This window comes from Podarcis pityusensis (genome assembly GCF_964106645.2).
Source record: "Podarcis pityusensis genome assembly, chromosome: 1".
Classification (NCBI taxonomy): Eukaryota; Metazoa; Chordata; class Lepidosauria; order Squamata; family Lacertidae; genus Podarcis; species Podarcis pityusensis.
The window spans coordinates 97,788,926-97,806,798 of NC_138028.1; the positions used below are offsets into that span (position 1 = coordinate 97,788,926).

General features: G+C 39.4%; 1 protein-coding gene across 2 annotated transcripts in view; it reads right to left on the reverse strand.

The window, feature by feature from the left end:
• Positions 1-17,873, reverse strand: part of TMEM163 (transmembrane protein 163) — a 70,878-nt gene that overhangs the window by 28,866 nt on the left and 24,139 nt on the right. The window lies entirely within an intron of this gene.

A 17,873-nucleotide genomic window follows, 5' to 3' on the forward strand; every position in this document is an offset into this window, starting at 1 on the left:
ACTTAGGAGAGGCACATGAAAATCATTTTTAACATTTGAGGCTGAAACAGAAGCCAACTAAACATGCAGGTAACACCACTTCTTTTCAAGAAGTAAGCAACTTCACAACAGAGCTTATTCAGAGCAAAGGTGCAACCCAAATAAGTTATCTGGAAATGCCACTGAGAAGTCTACAAATTCAGGTGCAAGCCAACACTCCCATTTCTTCTAGTTTCCCTCTCAAAATCAGATCTGAAATTAGATTAAAGTGGACCCAGCTACGCCAGCCTTATCAAAGAGACCCTAGAAATGGTTAGCTACCACCTCATTCTAACAGCTTACTTGAGAAAGGAAAGATTTGAAACTGAACAATAGGGACACACTTCCCCCCCAAAACTACTTAATTTTTTAAAGGGGAAGGGGGACAATTGACAGCAGTCTGGTTGGATTTATCTATGAAGAACAAAAGTCTAAAGGTCAAGATCACTGGCTGGCCATTCAGCTCAAAGGACTTGATCCATATTTTCAAGCTACAGGTACTGACTTCTCTAACCAATAGCCAAGAGGTTCAGGACACCTTAGATACAGAAACTGCATACAGTACACTGCTCTGAAATAATTTATCCAATGAATGTTTTACAAACATGTCATTGTGAACTATGGAATAATCAGCATTAACAAATAATGGTTCAATAGCTATTAAAGCCAGGTATTATCCAAATTAGCTCAACTTACTGACACTGCAGAGACAATGATGTGGGAAAATACAGCATGTACATTTTGATGCCATCACTACACACAATGGTGCAGTTAGAGAGATTTCAGACTCATTATTTAAGGGTCTTACAGGGAGAGGCCTCTTTAGGTGGCAGTATTAACTTACTTCAAAATATACCCCAGCTCTGCTGCATTTAGGGAGCTTCCTGTTGTACCCTCACAGCACCACTGATTGCATCAAGTAGACTTTGATCATTTCCAAATTGTGTTGGCTTTGTTCCAAGTTTTCTTCCACCTACATTCTAGCAATCACACCTCCACTTTGTTGCATGCGGTTGATCACTTTACCATGGGATTTTTACAAGTGCTACTATCAGGAAGGAAGAAATTGTCTGGGAAATAATAATTTTAAAAACCTCTGAAGAATTGTTAAAGTCAACTTTATCATTGGCATTTCCACAGTGGGACTAACCCAAAGGGAACATTTAATTTTCAGCATTGCAACAAGAACAAGTCCTAATTACAACATTCCTGAGCAAAGTAGGAATAATGGGGGTTAATGGAATATTTATCATGCTTGCATCCCACCCATTCTTGACCGTAATAGGGACTATGCCAAAACACAACAAAAGCATTACACCAGTTCAGAACATCAGCCCTGTGCAACATCTTTAGTCTATCTGCAAACCTCCAACAACAGGCACCAAAGCAGCCAAAGCTATTTTGGGCAAGTTTTATGTCCATTTCAACTCAAAGAAGAAAATGTGGTTTATGAGAAGGACTGCTCAGAAACCTGAAGAAAGCTGAACCATTTGTAAAGAGTCTCGTACAAACAAGCTGAACACTCAGTTTACTGATAAAAAGGAGCACTAGGGAGAAAGACTAGTGCTTGGGATTCTAGGCAAAGAAGTTTATTGAATAGTGAAGCTAATGGAGGACTTAACCTTTCACAAAGCCACAGAGATGGCGAGGCAATCCAAATTTATCAAAAACCCAGTTTTAGGGAGGGAAGACAGTTTTGCTCTACTCCCATAAAAACACGAGAAATAGCCATTTTGAAAAGGGCAAATTCACTCCTCGTGTCTCTGTGGAAACAGCACAAAAGCCAGTCCAGAAAAATTAGCACAGCAATTTTAAAAGCACTCTACAGCACAGCAAAAGGACCACCCTTTCAGATCGCATATGCAAGGGATGGAAAAGTTCACAACATTGGAGGGTTAGTTCAAATAGAGGAACACAGCACCACCACTGTTCAGAAACAGAGCATTTTGCTTGTGTGCTACAAAAAGTGACCACAGCAATGGATGGCAAATATGGTAAAGGCACTGGTTCTCCCAACAATGACTCATTTTAAAATAGAATAAGGAAACAGTAACTCAAGTTTGTTCAAGGGACAACTGCACATGGTGACTTTTGCATTTTCCGCAGGTAGGCAGTTTCTCATGAGTAGCTCAAGCCAGGTAGTATAAGGCAGTAGCCACTGCATATAGTCCAGGGAATGCCCTCTTTTGGATGCTTTGCAACAGAAGCTTTAGAAAGAAACAGTTAGTGTTAACTGTGTATGCAGTATGAAGCTGCTAAGCAGGATAATCATTTAGTTTCCAGGTTCAGTTTAAACTGCTGGTTTGGGCCTATAGAGCTTTATGAAGCTCAGGACCCCAACACCTCAGGGAAAATCTTTGTCCATATAAACCTACCTGGATCCTGCATTCATTAGAGACCCTTCTCAGAGTGCCCCCTCCAAGGGATGTGCAGAAGGTCACATTGCGAGAAACACGACGTGTGGAATGCTCTCCCTAGGGAAGCACACCTGGTACTATCACTGCTGGCTTTAAGATGCCAGGCTAAGGCATTTTAGTTTATCCAGCCTTTGGGTTGATTTAATTGGGATCATACTATAATAAGATCTTTGGCCTGTTTGCTACCTTTTAGTTCAGTAGAGTAGGTTTTGTCCTTTTTAAAATATTGCTGGAAGAGCACTTTACAGAGTCTATCACACATCTCATGATATCACAAGGAATTGCCTAAAGAACTGCAGGAACTGCAGCAGGAATTGCCTAAAGGCAAAACACATGACTGTGACGATCATGCCATTTCATCATGCGCCTACCCTATTACATATAAGGTGGTGAGGTGGAGACTAATTTTCATATCAAAAGTACAGCTTTGTGGTATCAGGATATCTGTGATAGGATTTCCCTGTGTTTTTAAAAGGGCAAATGACTGTGCAGGGGGATTACAATTTGAATCAGGGAGATCTGATCTGATGTTGCAACTGGGCTACACTCCCTCACCCCTAGACTCAATACACCTTTTTCAAAAAGAATTGTCTCTTCATAGACAGAATAATGAAACAACCAGAAACTAAAAATAGAGGCAGAATAGAGAAACAACTCCATCGCTGTCTTTAATTAAGGAAGCTGTACAGAATGTATTTAAAAGGATGAGCCAGATTTGGTTCAATTTTTTTTAAAGTTATCCCACAGCTGACTAGTCAACACTCTAGTAGGATAGTAATGTCCTATCACATGTTTTGTATTACTAGAAACTGGCTACATTCTGATGCAACATTAAGACCTTGGTTGAAAATAAGCTATAGTTTAACGCATTCAAGAGATTTGCTCTTCCCAACTCCCAACACGACCATGGAGGAGAAGAAACAACCCCAAAACAAGCCACCGTCTGGCTTGTCATGATGTGTGAACCTGGTTTGTGGTTTGGTTCCTCCAAACAAACCACAAGCATAAACATTGGCTTACAACTCGCAGTTTGTCTGGAGGAAACAAACCATAAGATTCTGACTTGTGTCTTGTTCTATGTAGCACAGTTAGGGGCAGGGAAGGAACTATGGTTTACCATCCTGTGCAAACCAGGCCACAAGTTAAAGGAGGAGATTCACCACTGCTGCTGAAAACCAGAATTCCTCAGCGCTGTAATGTCTAGTCACAGCCTGCGGAAAAACCTAAACATGTGATCCAAATGTCCAGTGAGACACAGTAAGTCACAGTAAGACCATACATTCTGCAAGCTAAACACAAAATGCCTTGGAATACAGAGAGTGTCTACTAAAACCCACTTCAAAATCAAAGTCTGGTTTCACCTGCAGTTGTCAGAGGTTAAGGATAATTTATTTATACTACCTATCAATCTACAAAACAGACAAGTTGCTCCATTCCCAAGACATGCCTAAAAATGTATTCATCCAGCCATTTATCAGAGGGATCAGCATTGCAATACTGAGGTCATGGGGAAAGAAAATAGGTTTAAAAATATATAACAGAGTAGTTGCTTAATTGTTTATATAAAAACTGCTGCTGTTGTTTTTTTCAAAGCTAGATTGACATACTTTTTATAGCCAACACAGTTTTTATAAATATTTAAAAGGTCCACTTCAGATTTGTGATGCAAGCAGAGCACTTTAAAGAAATGAATTGATTTTTCTCATGGCTCCATTATCATTCAATACTATTTACAAGCATTTCTTTTTCATGTTCTGCGGTATTATATAAATTTAAACCCAGGACTGTGTGTGTTCCCTGCTCCATATGGAATATGTGCTTGGCTATAATTTGACAGCCTTAAAAATCTCATTTTTTGTAAGTGCAGCAGTCTGTTATCTTGTTTACCTATAAAGAATGGAATGCAGATATTGCATAGTTAAACAGTCTCAGTTATTTCAGAACCTCTTCCCTCCCCCTTTTCAGAAGAAAATAGAAATAAAGATTTGTAGTGTACTATTTCCTAGGTGAGAACCATTAAATATTGCTTCCACATGAGAGTGCCCCACACACTGGTTGTAACATAAAAACTTCTTTTCACGTGGTTCAAACACATTGTGTGCAGATTCTCTAACCCAGTACTAGAGAAAATAAGGCTCTGCAGAAAGTGACTTTCAAGCAGAATAATTTATGCACAATGGCTCTTGAGCAGCCTTCATAATGGAGCCTACTGAAATAAGCAAACCCTAAAAGTGAGTTGACAGATGGTAACAAAAAACATCACAACACAAAACGAACACCAACAACACCTGATTCTTTCAGTCAGGCCACATCACATTGTCTCTGGCACAATGTCTACAACAAGAAGGTGGTACGAAACTGAGAATTCAGTTCTAAAACTTGTGCCCAGCGTATGGCCAGATTAAATTTGCCATTGACCTTTCCCTCATGAAGATATAAATGGCAAAGGCTCAGAATAAAGAAATGCTATGAAACCGAGATGCACTGACCATATTACAGTAGTTTCAGCACCAGACAGGTCTCTCCTGCTTCCCCATTAGTTTAATTGAGTGCAATCTAGTCCCTTTATACTTTCCTGTATTTTAGCCTCAGCACATTCCTTCAAACAAAAACCACCATTTATGAAAGTCTATGTTTTCAAATTAGAGTCTCTACCCAGTAATTTAAAATAAATAAAATTCAGCATAAAAAAACAAAACAAATGGATTTCTATTCTGCTTCTCTTCTTGGAAAAGTCCAAGTCATCTACAAAACAAAACAGACCAAAATAAATCCCCTACATTTTTAAAAGAAAAGGACAAAACTTTAAAACACAGAACTAAGTCAAGGTGCCAGATCATCAATAACGCTGGACATACAATATGTCAAGCAAATGGAATGCCTTCCAGAATTTAAAAGAAGTATGGAAGAGATAAAATTATAGCAATGAGGAAACCAGATGGATGTCTGAGGGCAGAGACCACATCCCAGCCAAATGTACCTTAGACAGAAGACATGCACAGGAAAGGGAAGGGTAATATGGGTCACTTTGAGAGTGCCGGAATGACATATTTTAAACAAGAAGTTAGTTCCTGTTCTTATGAGAAAACAGCAAGTTTCCCTCATAAAAAGACACAGGTCTGACAAGCTCATGCAAATACTTCCCCAGCCAACCCCAACTTGCCTTTATCAGTCAGTAGCAAGCAAACACGTGACACTTCTCTTAGACACAAGCATGGGCCAATGTTCTTGAGGTGCAATTGACTCAAAGCAAGTACAAAAAACCTGGTACCATCGACATCTTAGACAGAAGCCCCTTTTTATCTGCCAAGTAGGCCTGGATGAAATTTTATCAAAGTAATTTAAAAAAACACATCACAACAAATGCACTGCTTCATCAGAGTTGGATAGCCTAAACTGTAGCAAGCCATTCTTGACCCATAACTATTCTATTGGATGGGACACCATTGATTCAATGGTAGTCAAAAAGAACCTGGCTTTTTCAGAAAACACACACAGCTAGCATACATCATAGAGTGTGACAGACATCTACATTTCTATACAAAGCATTTTAATCATAAATTTTCCCTTAACAAATATGCTTTTATTTGTATCCTTGAGTCTACCACCTCATTGCCTAAAAATGGGCTTTCTAACATGTCCTATCTAGTTCAGCACAATTTTTCTTGCAAATTTCATCCTGCTCTGCAGTAAACCAAGGTGCTTGATTTAAAAGTCAATAGTGAAGGCCAGCTTCCTATTCTGGCAGAGAGAATCACCATCAGTCAAATAATTCCCCAAGAGAATTCTGGGAAATTGACCAGATACACAAGTTGGAGATTGACAAACCTGCAGGGTCGTATTACAAAGGAAGTGATGATTCAGTACAATGTATCATTTTGTATTTAAACTGTTAGGCAGCTGGGATAGCTCAGTCAACAGAGAATGAGACTCTCAGGATCGTGGATTTGAGTCTCATGTTGGGTAGAAGATTCTTGCATTGGAGGGGGTTGGACTAGATGACCCTGGTGTTCCTTCCAACAATCCTATGATTCTATGTTGCACAATGAAATAACCAATATCATGCTTACAACAAGGTTGTATCTTGCAGGAATGAAGTACAAGCTAAATAAATATACAGCTAAATGCATGAAATATGCACTTTGGTACCAAGGACAGCAACACTGGCACAAGCAAATAAACAATAGCAGCAGTACGCTAACCTAGAAGAAAATTAATTTCAGAGAATCTCCTTGACCTTTCAGCTGCATGTCAATCCTCACTGCATTGTGAAGCTGTGAATAAGTAAATGTTTCATGTCCATCTCTCTAGCACAGCAGGTCTCATCACCACATAAAAGCTTTGTCAATAAAACACATACATATCTGGCAAGGCATAGAGCCAGGCATACTTCCAAATTTCTATGCAAAATATCTTAATTACACTGTCTCTTAATATAGTGTCGTTTATATCCTGTGATCAGCAGCATGTGCCCTTCGGACCAGATTAATCAAATCCCTCTGTTCTGGGCTGTTTCACAGGGTTTCACTCTCCTTAGAACAGATTTTATTTATTCATTGATTTTCATCACACTTCCTCTTAATGACAGAGGTGGCATACAAATTTTAACAAAAGTAAAAAAAGCCATGATGTGTCATAACAAATATGCACTGCAGCAGATCAAACAGGCACAGTTAATTACTATTCAACCCCAAAACTAATTTAAATAAAAGGCCTTACACTTCTCTAAAAGTGAAGGATCATGTCCACTGGCACATATTTACAGATGCTTCCTCAGGGCTGGAACTGATAAAACCCTATTCCTGGGATAGCTGGATTTCACAGTCCTATAATGGAGACAGTCAGTCAGGTCATTTACCCATTGCAGTGACTAAAGGAGAAATTACCTCTGGGAGGAGTGCAGAGACAAGAAGTGCCATGGCGCACCTGTAGCAGCAAAAACCAGACTCCTTCATCTGCCACAGCTGCAAAACCTGTCTCTCCTGTATTGGTCTCTACAGCCACAGCAGGTGCTGTAACTCTCCAAAGGTTTGACTTCACCCATAAAGGCACACTCTTCCATTGTCTCCCAAAACAAACAGATGCCAACAATTAACATGTCCGTGTAATCTGGTGCAGGTAACATCGGCTAACTATGCCTGACTACTGCAGTTTACATGCCTGACCACAAAATGCTATTTAGCCATCTAATCACTATGTTTAAAGTAGGCAGGCAATCATAAATCAGCCTTCATTTATTTGGTTCAATTGGATTAATGAGCTTCTTAGCCTGTAATCCATACCACGCAGTGTTAAATTAAACTGAGGTGGGAGTAAGATCTGCCAGATTGGGTTTGGGTGGTTTTTTTAATTTAAAAAACACACCAAAAGCTTTTACCACACTGGGAAAACCAATTAGCATTAATAATTCATTAATTCATTAGCACACTTCATGGATTATGTGCAGCTAAATTTTAGTTGAATATTCAAATTAGGGCTAGCCAAAGCCCTAAGATTCAGATATTAGTATTTATGAATGCATAAAGGAAATGATAGATTGAACTTGTAGTAGTCTTATATAACTGAGTAATTCTAAATGCATATGTTTTGATGGGATATTTTATTGGTTTTTCTTTTTTAAATAAGTTATCACAACAGAATTTTTTACAATTTTTCAAACTGAAATGTTAAAACCAAACATTGAAATAGTACCCACAGCTCATATCACAATATAGAAACCTGCATAATTAAATTCTATCATGCAATCAGGGCTACACATGGTTTTAAGAAACATCCAGCCTCCCATTAAACATGCAAATCCTGTTTTGAAATTTGTAGAAATTTTAAAGCACTTTGCAATATGGCAATACAGAGTAGAGGGAGGTTACCATTCCAAGAAAAAGATCAAACAAAAAGTCATAATGGGCATGTGTTGGTAGTTAGACATGTTCCTAAAATGAGTCTGAAGTGCACATCTGTATGTATACATATCTGGTGGTATTCAACTACATTTTATTCAGAGTAAACCTACTGAAATTAACAGCTCTAACTTAGGCTGTGTACATACACCCTATTTAAATTTGCATCCAGTGTACTCCCATCTCTATTTTGTGAAGCCATGCACACACAACATTAGCCATAATCCACATTTATCCTGCAGCTTGATAAATATTGTGTTTTCCTGAGTTTTTCCCAAACCAGCTTCAGTTTGATTTGAAAATGGGATGCTTTCCTGAGCAAATTGCAGGTTCCAAAGGTCTTCTCCAGATCAGCACCAGAGTGGGGCAAAGGGGGCTAAATACCCCCTTCCCACAAGACAGGCAGCAGGATCAAGTCCTTTTTCTGTTAGAAGTCATGTATGTTAAGGCAGAGATATTTTATGTATCCTCTAGCTTGGCCATCATCTTCTCTCTCCCCTCTACTCCTTTCTAAACAGTCCTGAACATGTGAAACGTTAATTGAATTACTGGTGAACAATTTAGTCGGTATAGCAATGCATTAAAAGCTACAACAAACATGTTGTCTTATTCAGCCCAATATCTCTTTCTTTGAGGAGTTAACAACCTTCAGGTCATTTTGTGCTTGGTGAGCAGATGTAGAGTTGCTATATGAACTGTGGGTGCATCGTTAATTTAGTCTAAATACATGCAGAAACAGCAAAGATGAATGCTGGATTTATATTGAAATCTACACTAAAAATAAGTTCTAGTATCAGCTTTTTATGTTTATTTTAGCCACAATCATTTGCTGAGCAGGTAAAGGAGTAATGAAAGGACGCAACAAATATAAAACATTTTTCTCTCACATACAGTTATTTGCTTCATGCTAAATATTTGTTCTCTAAATATTTTAATCACTTCTAGAATAAATAAAACATGATGACTGACTGAGCCAGGATACCTTGGTTATTATAATTACTCCTCTTTTGTATCATTCTATTCATATGAAATAACCTGGGTTTTAATTAGTTAGAAATAAACTCTGCTTCAGATATGACAAGCTGCAAAGCCCAATTAAATAGACTGACAGTATGTTGGCATGACACTACAAGACTTTCATTGTTTACAATGCATCTTAAGCCCAAAGAACTGTGATATGATACAGAAATGCAATATTCTTGACAATATTTATTTTTGCATTCTGTGGCGAGAGGGGCTCCAGTTTTGATCAGAACAGCATGCTAGTGAGATGGAGTTTAACCTTTTCCCCCTGCACTATTTTTCTGGTCTAAATCTCCTCTGCACCTGAAGCTGTGATTAGCCCTACTGGGAAACAGTGCAGAAAACAGGTACCAGCATTTTCCCCAGAGGGGCTAATGATGACTTCAGGGCAGGAGATGTTCAGTCAGGAAAAGAACACTGGAGCCACTGCTACAGCAATCAATCACTGAGGCCACTAGTGCCTGGATTACCATGGCCAAGTTATCTCTGTCCAGGAATGGTTGTAGCTATAAGCCAGAGCTGGTGAAAGGCCTCCCTAGGCACTGAGATCACCTGGGCCTCTAGAGAAAAAGATGAATCCTGGTGCATTTCCAGTCTATGCACCTACTTCTATAGACAAGTGCAACCACATTCAGAATGCATAACTGACCTCTCCAGTCTAAGGCTTGCAAAAATATACCCGACTCACATGCAGTGGAGAAATAGATACTGGTAGCATCTCACTCCAAATCCCCTAATGACCACTCTCAATGCTAAACAGCTTTGGTGGCAATATAGTTACTTGTGGCACCCCATGACAAAATTGTCAGAGAGCCGAATAGCATCCCTCAACACTAGTTTGCAAAATAACTCCGCTGGAGTATAGCACCCCTGATGCCCATCCTGTGGAGTTAGTCTGGATACCATGTTGATGGTGTCAAAAGCCACAGAGAGATCAAACAAGAGGAAGCAGGGTCACACGTACCCTCTCTCTTTCAATAAAGGTCATCCACCAGAGCAAAGGACAGTTCAGTCCACAAACCCAGACTGAAAAAGGTCTAGATCAGGCATTCCCAACCTTCGGCCCTCCAGATGTTTTGGATTACAATTCCCATCATCCCTGACCACTGGTTGTGTTAGCTAGGGATCATGGGAGTTGTAGGCCAAAACATCTGGAGGGCCACAGGTTGGGGATGCCTGGTCTAGATAAAATCAGTGTCTTCCAGGAATGCCTGTTAATATGGGCAAAGACCTAAGACTGGAAGCTTCAGGAGCCGCACAATGCCCAATATGCGCTCAAAGTGTTGAATTATTCCTACTTTTAGAACAGCGAATGTACCTTGATATCTCTCATCCTATTTCCTGCTCCATTTTAGGCAGACCTATGTGTGCTCCATGAGTTTGACCAAAGTGCGGGAGGCAGTGGAAGACAGGAGTGCCTGGTGTGCTCTGGTCCATGAGGTCACGAAGAGTTAAGCATGACTAAACGACAACAACAACGTGTACTACTACTGAACACCAACATTCAACATATAGAAATGCTGAGTTCTGCAAACTGCATATGCATATTTGTGATACTTTGCATAATTTATTCTGCTTCTACCAAGAAATTAAGAAGGCAGGAGCCACACATGGCACAAGAGCCAACACCCACAACCACTGTGTTTCCATCTTTCTTCAAGTACATAAAACCCAGGTCAGCATTTTCAAATTAGCGTAACCCCTTTTCCCTTTTTCTTTCTTAAATGAAATAAATAAATAAAGAAGGAAATAATAATATCAAGTTTCACAGGAATCTGACTTTTTAATCAATTTCTACATTCACTTTGCAGAATCACAACACATATAGCTTGGGTATGCTTATGTTGGCAGAGAAGGCAGGCTAATTCTTACATTTCTGTAAACTACCAACAAGGCGCCATCCCTTGCTTCAAACAGGTCACATTATAGTCCTTTGTTTTTGTGTGTGTTATTTTTTAAAAAGGGTAATAACTACCCCCACAGTGCATTGCTCCACCTTTTCCATCCTTGCTGAAAGAACAGCAGTTGTTAATGCCAACTATATGGTTGGCTTTTCAAATTGTTTGCAAACTTTTGCATAAAGGAAAATTGCACAGTTGGCAGCTTAATGGATGTTTACTACAGTTCTAAATACAACTTGAGAAATTATGCATATCAAATGTGTTTGTAATTGCATGATTTATTGTGGACTTCATGTAAATATTCATGTAAATTGACTTCAGTCAATAGCCAGTTACTGCCATTAAAAACGTATTCAAGACTGCATGCTCAAGTCAGCACACACTCACCCTTCACTTTGTTATTAAGCAAGGAGAATGTTACCAGAATTGTTTGTGTTCTTAAAACACATTTATACAAGCTGTTATCAGGCAGTTCCTGTAAGCTTACAGCAACATGCTTTACTCAATAATATATATTTCAACCAACCTGATTTGCCTAGGACAGACTACCTCAACATCACAAATGATGGAACCAGCCGAGGGCATAAGAGATTTAAAAAGACTATAGAAGACTTGGAAAATTTAAGGTGGCTTTGAAATGATCTCTTCACTCCCACTGGATTTATTTTTATTTGACAACATTTATTAACTTCTTAATAGGCAAAGTTTACAATTGGTTTGCATAAAAACAATATAAAATGGTCATTAAAATACAAATCAAACTTTAAGCAACCTTAAAAAAACCAAGTTGACAAAATAAAATTTATCAATGTACAAACGTCAAAATAGCACATCGGGGTAGACTTGCCTAAACAATTTCTTGTTTTTGCAAGCCTTTAAAAATGTACAGTAAAGGCACCTGCTTAATATTAATCTGCAGGGAGCTCCAGACAACAGGTGCTGCCACACTGAAGGATCAATTACTTACAAAAGAATAATAGAATTGGAAGGGACCCCAATGGTAATCTAGTCCAACCCCCTGCAATGCAGGAAACTCAACATTATACGGCATTTGCAAAAGTGCCAGTTACACAGGTTGAAGCTGTTGAGTGGATGAGCAAGGTAAACTGGTCCCAAGCTGTTACGGGTGTTACTAATAGTAGCACCTTGAATTTGGCCCAGGGCCATGGGTGTTCTATGCTGACAGAATCTCATTCCCACTGATCATGCTGCAGCATTCTGCTCTAACTGCAGTTTTCAGACAAAGTGCACTGCATACAGACTGCACTGCAGTGATCCAATTTTTAAAGACTCTAAAGCCTGGTCTACTGTGGTCAAGCTTTCACGGTCTAAGAACGGCCATAGATATTGTTCCAGCAGAAGCAGATAAAAGGCATTCCTAGCCACTGAGACCTCATGGGCCTCCAGTGACAAAGTTGGATCCAGAAGGATCCCCAAAGTGTGATACCTGCTCCCTCAGGGACAATCAATTGGCCAATTTCTTAGACATGGGAACCACTCACCTACAGGGCCTGGTTACAAGCTGAGTAATGAGCAGCACTATTAGAGACTCATATGCAATTTGGAGAGAGACTTTCCTCTCCCAGTTTCCAGGATCCAGGCTTTAATTCATTAATTTAATAAACCCGTTCACAGTTGTGGGGGGTGGAAGGAGAAGCAAAACTGAAAAAGCAGTTTCTCCCATTCATAATTCCAAGAAATTTACTGAATATTTTAATACAGGACATCTCTCAGAACAGACGGTTCAGGGATTAGCCATTGTGTTACTGTGGTAGGCTTTTTTTTTTTAACCATCTCCCGCCCCCACCATCCTACCCAAATTCTGCTTGTTGCTAATCCTTCCTTCTCATCTAAACCTGCTTGGGTTGTTGCCTTGGACAGGAGAGTAAATACATAGGATAGTGTGTGCATTGCTGTGATGAATGAACAAATCTTATCTAATGATTAAGAGCTAATAAGAAGGTCGAGTTTTAGCATGTTTCATTCATCTTCGGAGCTGGCATCACTTTCTAAATTCCCTGTGATCTTTTCTGCTTTATTTGTTCATCATATCTGATGGAGACATAATACAACTGAACTCAGGGCTGCTCAAGCAACATTGCTTGTATTTAAATGTCAGCAGCTGCACACTTGACTAGTTAATATTCCACCACAATCCTGCACCCAAACCTGTTGTGATGCTGATTTGCAACAATGCATGGGGATATTTGGTTATTTAGAATGCTTTATACTGTAGTGAAAATTCAGAGCATCCTATACTTTTCACTTGCTTTGAATCTAAGGCTAGATGGAAGTATTTTGCTTTAAAAACCATTATGCTAGCAGCTCTGGAAAAGACATTCTATTGGACTACTTTATTAATCAAATACTGTACACCTTCTTTGGTATTCCCAGTGTGCCAGATTTGCTGCTTCCATTTCTGAGGAATGAAAGGCTTTGAACCTGCTCAGCCTGATGAGACAATGAGACAATGGTCCAAAGTCCCTCTGTGACGTAAGCACCACAGACTCCAGATGATTTCTACTGGCTGCTGCCTGAAGACAGCAACATGGGAGGCAATGAGAGGTGAAAGGTGATGTTGCAAAGCTTTGTCAAAAGAGAGACTTCGTGTTCAATTATATGTCAAACTGGCTTCCAGGTATATAGATCTTGACTATTAATACGCTATTAACTGTAGTCACTCTTTCTTTTCTTTATCTTAAAGGATTCTGCTTGGCTACAAGGCATTGTGAGCTTGCTACATTTTGTAGCCTGCAAAGGTCAAGTGTTTGCAACAAAAAGGAGAATACTGTGAAACTTAAAGCAGGTCAGATGTGCTCAGTGTTAGTTCACAAGTTTCCATAGCTCCAGTAGCCAATTAAAACCTTATTTATTTTTTACTGCTAAAATAGAGGAATGTGAGCGTGGGTTTTTTTTTTTACAAGGGGAGAGGGGAGAATTCAACAGCAGTAACAGAATCTCAAACTCTAAATGCTTAATTGGGTACAGATTTGTGTGTTATAGAATTGTATTGCTCTTAATCATATAGTCTTATTTTTGTGAGTGCAGACCTGGGACTGTATAGGGAAGAAATAAATCTTGTAAATGAACTATTTCCAATGTTTTTCCTTTAATAAATCATAGGAAATGTGTTTGCAATATTGTGGATAGAGAGAACCAAATTCAAAATAAAATAACATAAACAAGGTGAACTGGGGAGAAAAGGGGCTCATGAAATGGCTCAAAAACAGAAGTCAAGAAAAAGGAAAAACTCATGGGGTGGGTAATTTGTTTTATAAAGGGTTGCATAAGCATTTCTTCATCTGAAAATATCACAGAAGCATTCAGAATCCAACAAACAAAAAGGAAGTAGAAAGTAAGGAAGGATGAAGGTATTTTGACAGGGAGGCTATGACTAGTGATATGACAGACACTAATAAGTGTATGCATCTCTCATAAAACAGTTTCCACTCAGTTCAATTTGCAGCTGACACACAAGACAGAAAAATGTTTGGCATTTTTTCCAGTGGCAAGGAATCACCATTTCAGCTTTAGGAAAAAGCAGCTAACTTCCCTACCAAAAAAATCTACCTGGGAATACTATCTAGATCCCCCAAATCAAATGGAAAGCAACCAGACATTTACTGGGAAACCAACATGCTTAGATCCAAACGAGACATAGGCAAACTTGGGCAAAGAAAGGAAAATTTAGACAGGGTTGAACAATGTTTATTGATTGGCATATCAAAGCCCATGCACAAGATCCAAAGCCTGAGATATAACAAATGTGAATGTAATGTTTTTCACTCCTATTTTTCTATACTAGCTTTTCTTTTAAATATTGCATTTTCATTTATATATACTAATACTACTACTACTACTAATAATAATAATATGAATCAAAGGGCCCATCTAGGTATGCACATCACCTCTGTGAAGAAAAGATGAGGGGAGAGTGAGGTAAGTCAAGGAAAATTTATGGAGAGAATGGGTATCTGCCCACATGGCACATCAATCATGGTGGCTGAATAACTCTTTAAGCTCCACACACAAACACATGGCATTCTGCACAGTATATGTTCATGAAAACAAGCTCCAGTTCCCTGTTGTTTTTTTCAAGGACAAATTAAAATTTAATCTTTGATCTTTTAATATTTACTTCTAATTAATCAAAAACATAATTCAGTAACATGTAGAGAGTAAAGGTGGTGAATACAAGCGGATATAAATTGAAATTGAAGACACATGCACACAGTACAAATCTGGGTTTCTACATGTTTTGTGGATCCTTTCCCCTTTTCTATAAACCTTGCAGCCTCCCTCTTGTGCACAAGTGTGCCTTTTAGCGACACAAGCACTGGCACTCATGCCTGAAAAATAAGAAACAGAGATAATGATGTCATAAAAACTATGAACCCCAATATTGCTCTCAACTCTCTTCTTTTCTGCAATACATTCCAAATTAAGCACTGGCAGCTGGCACACATCTTAGTTGTTTATCTCAAGGTAAAAGTACAGAACAGGTGTTGATATTTCAGAACTATATTTCGTTTTTCATAGGTTCAATAGCTCCAATGCTGGCGTGTTCAAATGCAGTAGGACTAGACATTTGGACCTTTTAAACCACAAGCACTTTGAATTGAACTCAGAAACAAAGTGGTAGTCAATACACCTGACCATTCTCTCTTTGCTAGACCTTATCAGACACTATGGATCAGAATCGTAGAGTTGGAAGGCACCCCAAGGGCCATCTAGTCCAACCCCCTTGGATGCAGGAATCTCAACAAATGGTTCCCCATCCAATTTGAAGACATACCAGACCCTGCTTAGCTGTGCAAATGTGCTAGCCATTTTATTGCTGTACCACTCAGTCTCCCACATGACAGAAGGGGATACTTACCACTATACTAATGAGTAACTAAGAAATGCTATGTTCTAAATGATAGAATATGCAGCAACACGAAGTTGCAGTGACCCAGGGTCCTTGTTTATGGTTGCAATAACTTGATACAAATATCACTCTGACATACAACAGGAACAACTGGGTCCCCCCCCCCATCTGCTCTGGTCCCCCCCCCCCATCGGCTCCTCTATTCTGTAATGAAGTAGCTCTCAATTTACTTCAAGGACTCTCAGCCTTCTAAGTCATTACTCCAATATAATATTATCACATACAAGACATGATCGATTAAACCATCACTGAAATCACAGATGATCACTAGCGTTTGCTAGGTGTTGCACCATAAAATATCACTTACAGCATAAAAATAAAATTAACCAAAATTCATCCAATCTAGTTTAATCTTCAGTGTAGATTAGCTTCTATAGAAGGCAAAGTAAAAAAATTGAGAAAGGCATTCTGGCTACTGCTATGCATCAAAGTAGCAAGATCTACCAGGGTGGTGCATTCTCCTTCCCAGGGACAGTACTGTTGCAACAGAAAAACCAGCAGAGCCCCAGTCATTGAAAAAAAGGAGAAACTTGCTTTCTGCCACTGTCAGATGCCCTGGACTACAGAAATGAGACTCTCTCCCAACAGCCTAAAGGACCACTGTTTAGTTTCATTGTTTCTACCCAAGCAAAATCTCCAGCAAGCATCTGCCAGGCCCCAACTGAATATAAAAATGCATTCACGATACTACTTTTTCTGCCTTGTCAAGCTGATCTCCCTCGTATCTTTACTTCCTTTCCCTTGTCAGTCTTTCATTCTGCAAGCCTAACACTACAGTCTTTTCCTCATTTTCATTTACCGTATGTACCGTACCTATCATAGCACTACATTGTACCAATAGATGTGAATCACTTCAAGAGACCATTTTTGTCCAAAAAATGGCATTAAAAATTAAACTCTTGAGCCATTGCTCAAATCTACGGTTCAGGTGCATGCTTCACATTCATGCTTATGCAGAGGTTTATTCTATGTCTAAACAATGTATTGCGTGAAGCATCCTCTACACATTCAGTAGCTTATCGTTTCCCAGATGAATTTATATTAACAGAAATAAATTCAACATATTGTGATATTTCTGAACCTTGATATGAGGGAAGCACCATAAAATAAAGTTTTGTCCAAATATCTAGCTATATCCTAAAGCATGGAAGAAGAACCTGCAGCCCTCCAGATTATATCCTGCTACAACTCCCCATCATGTCTGATCATTGTTCATGTTGGCTGGGGCTGATGGGAGCTGGACCCCAACAATATCTAAAAGGCCACAGGTTCCCTATCCGTGTACATGGCTGGGGAACCTTTTTCAGCCCAAGAGCCACATTCCCTTAAGAGTAATCTTTCAGGAGCCATATGCCAGTGCTGGGTGGGACCAGAGGCTAAGAGGGCTTCACCTTTGTACAGTCGTTTCTACACACCCGTCTGTCTTCCATCAGTACAAGCAAGAGGTATTGTCAGGATCCAAGGACACATTCCAGCCATGCAAGAACACTTCGGGAGAGAGCTGAGGACCAAATACAGAGGTGTGGAGGGCTGCAGCCCCCTGCCGCCACCGGCCAGAGATTCCCTACCTCTATACTAGAACAATCTGCCTGATATTCCTGTACTCACAGAAGAGTAGGGAAGAAAAAAGGAGGGGGAAGAGACTGACACTGGTATAGATAAACAGAAGGGATATAAGCACCAAAAA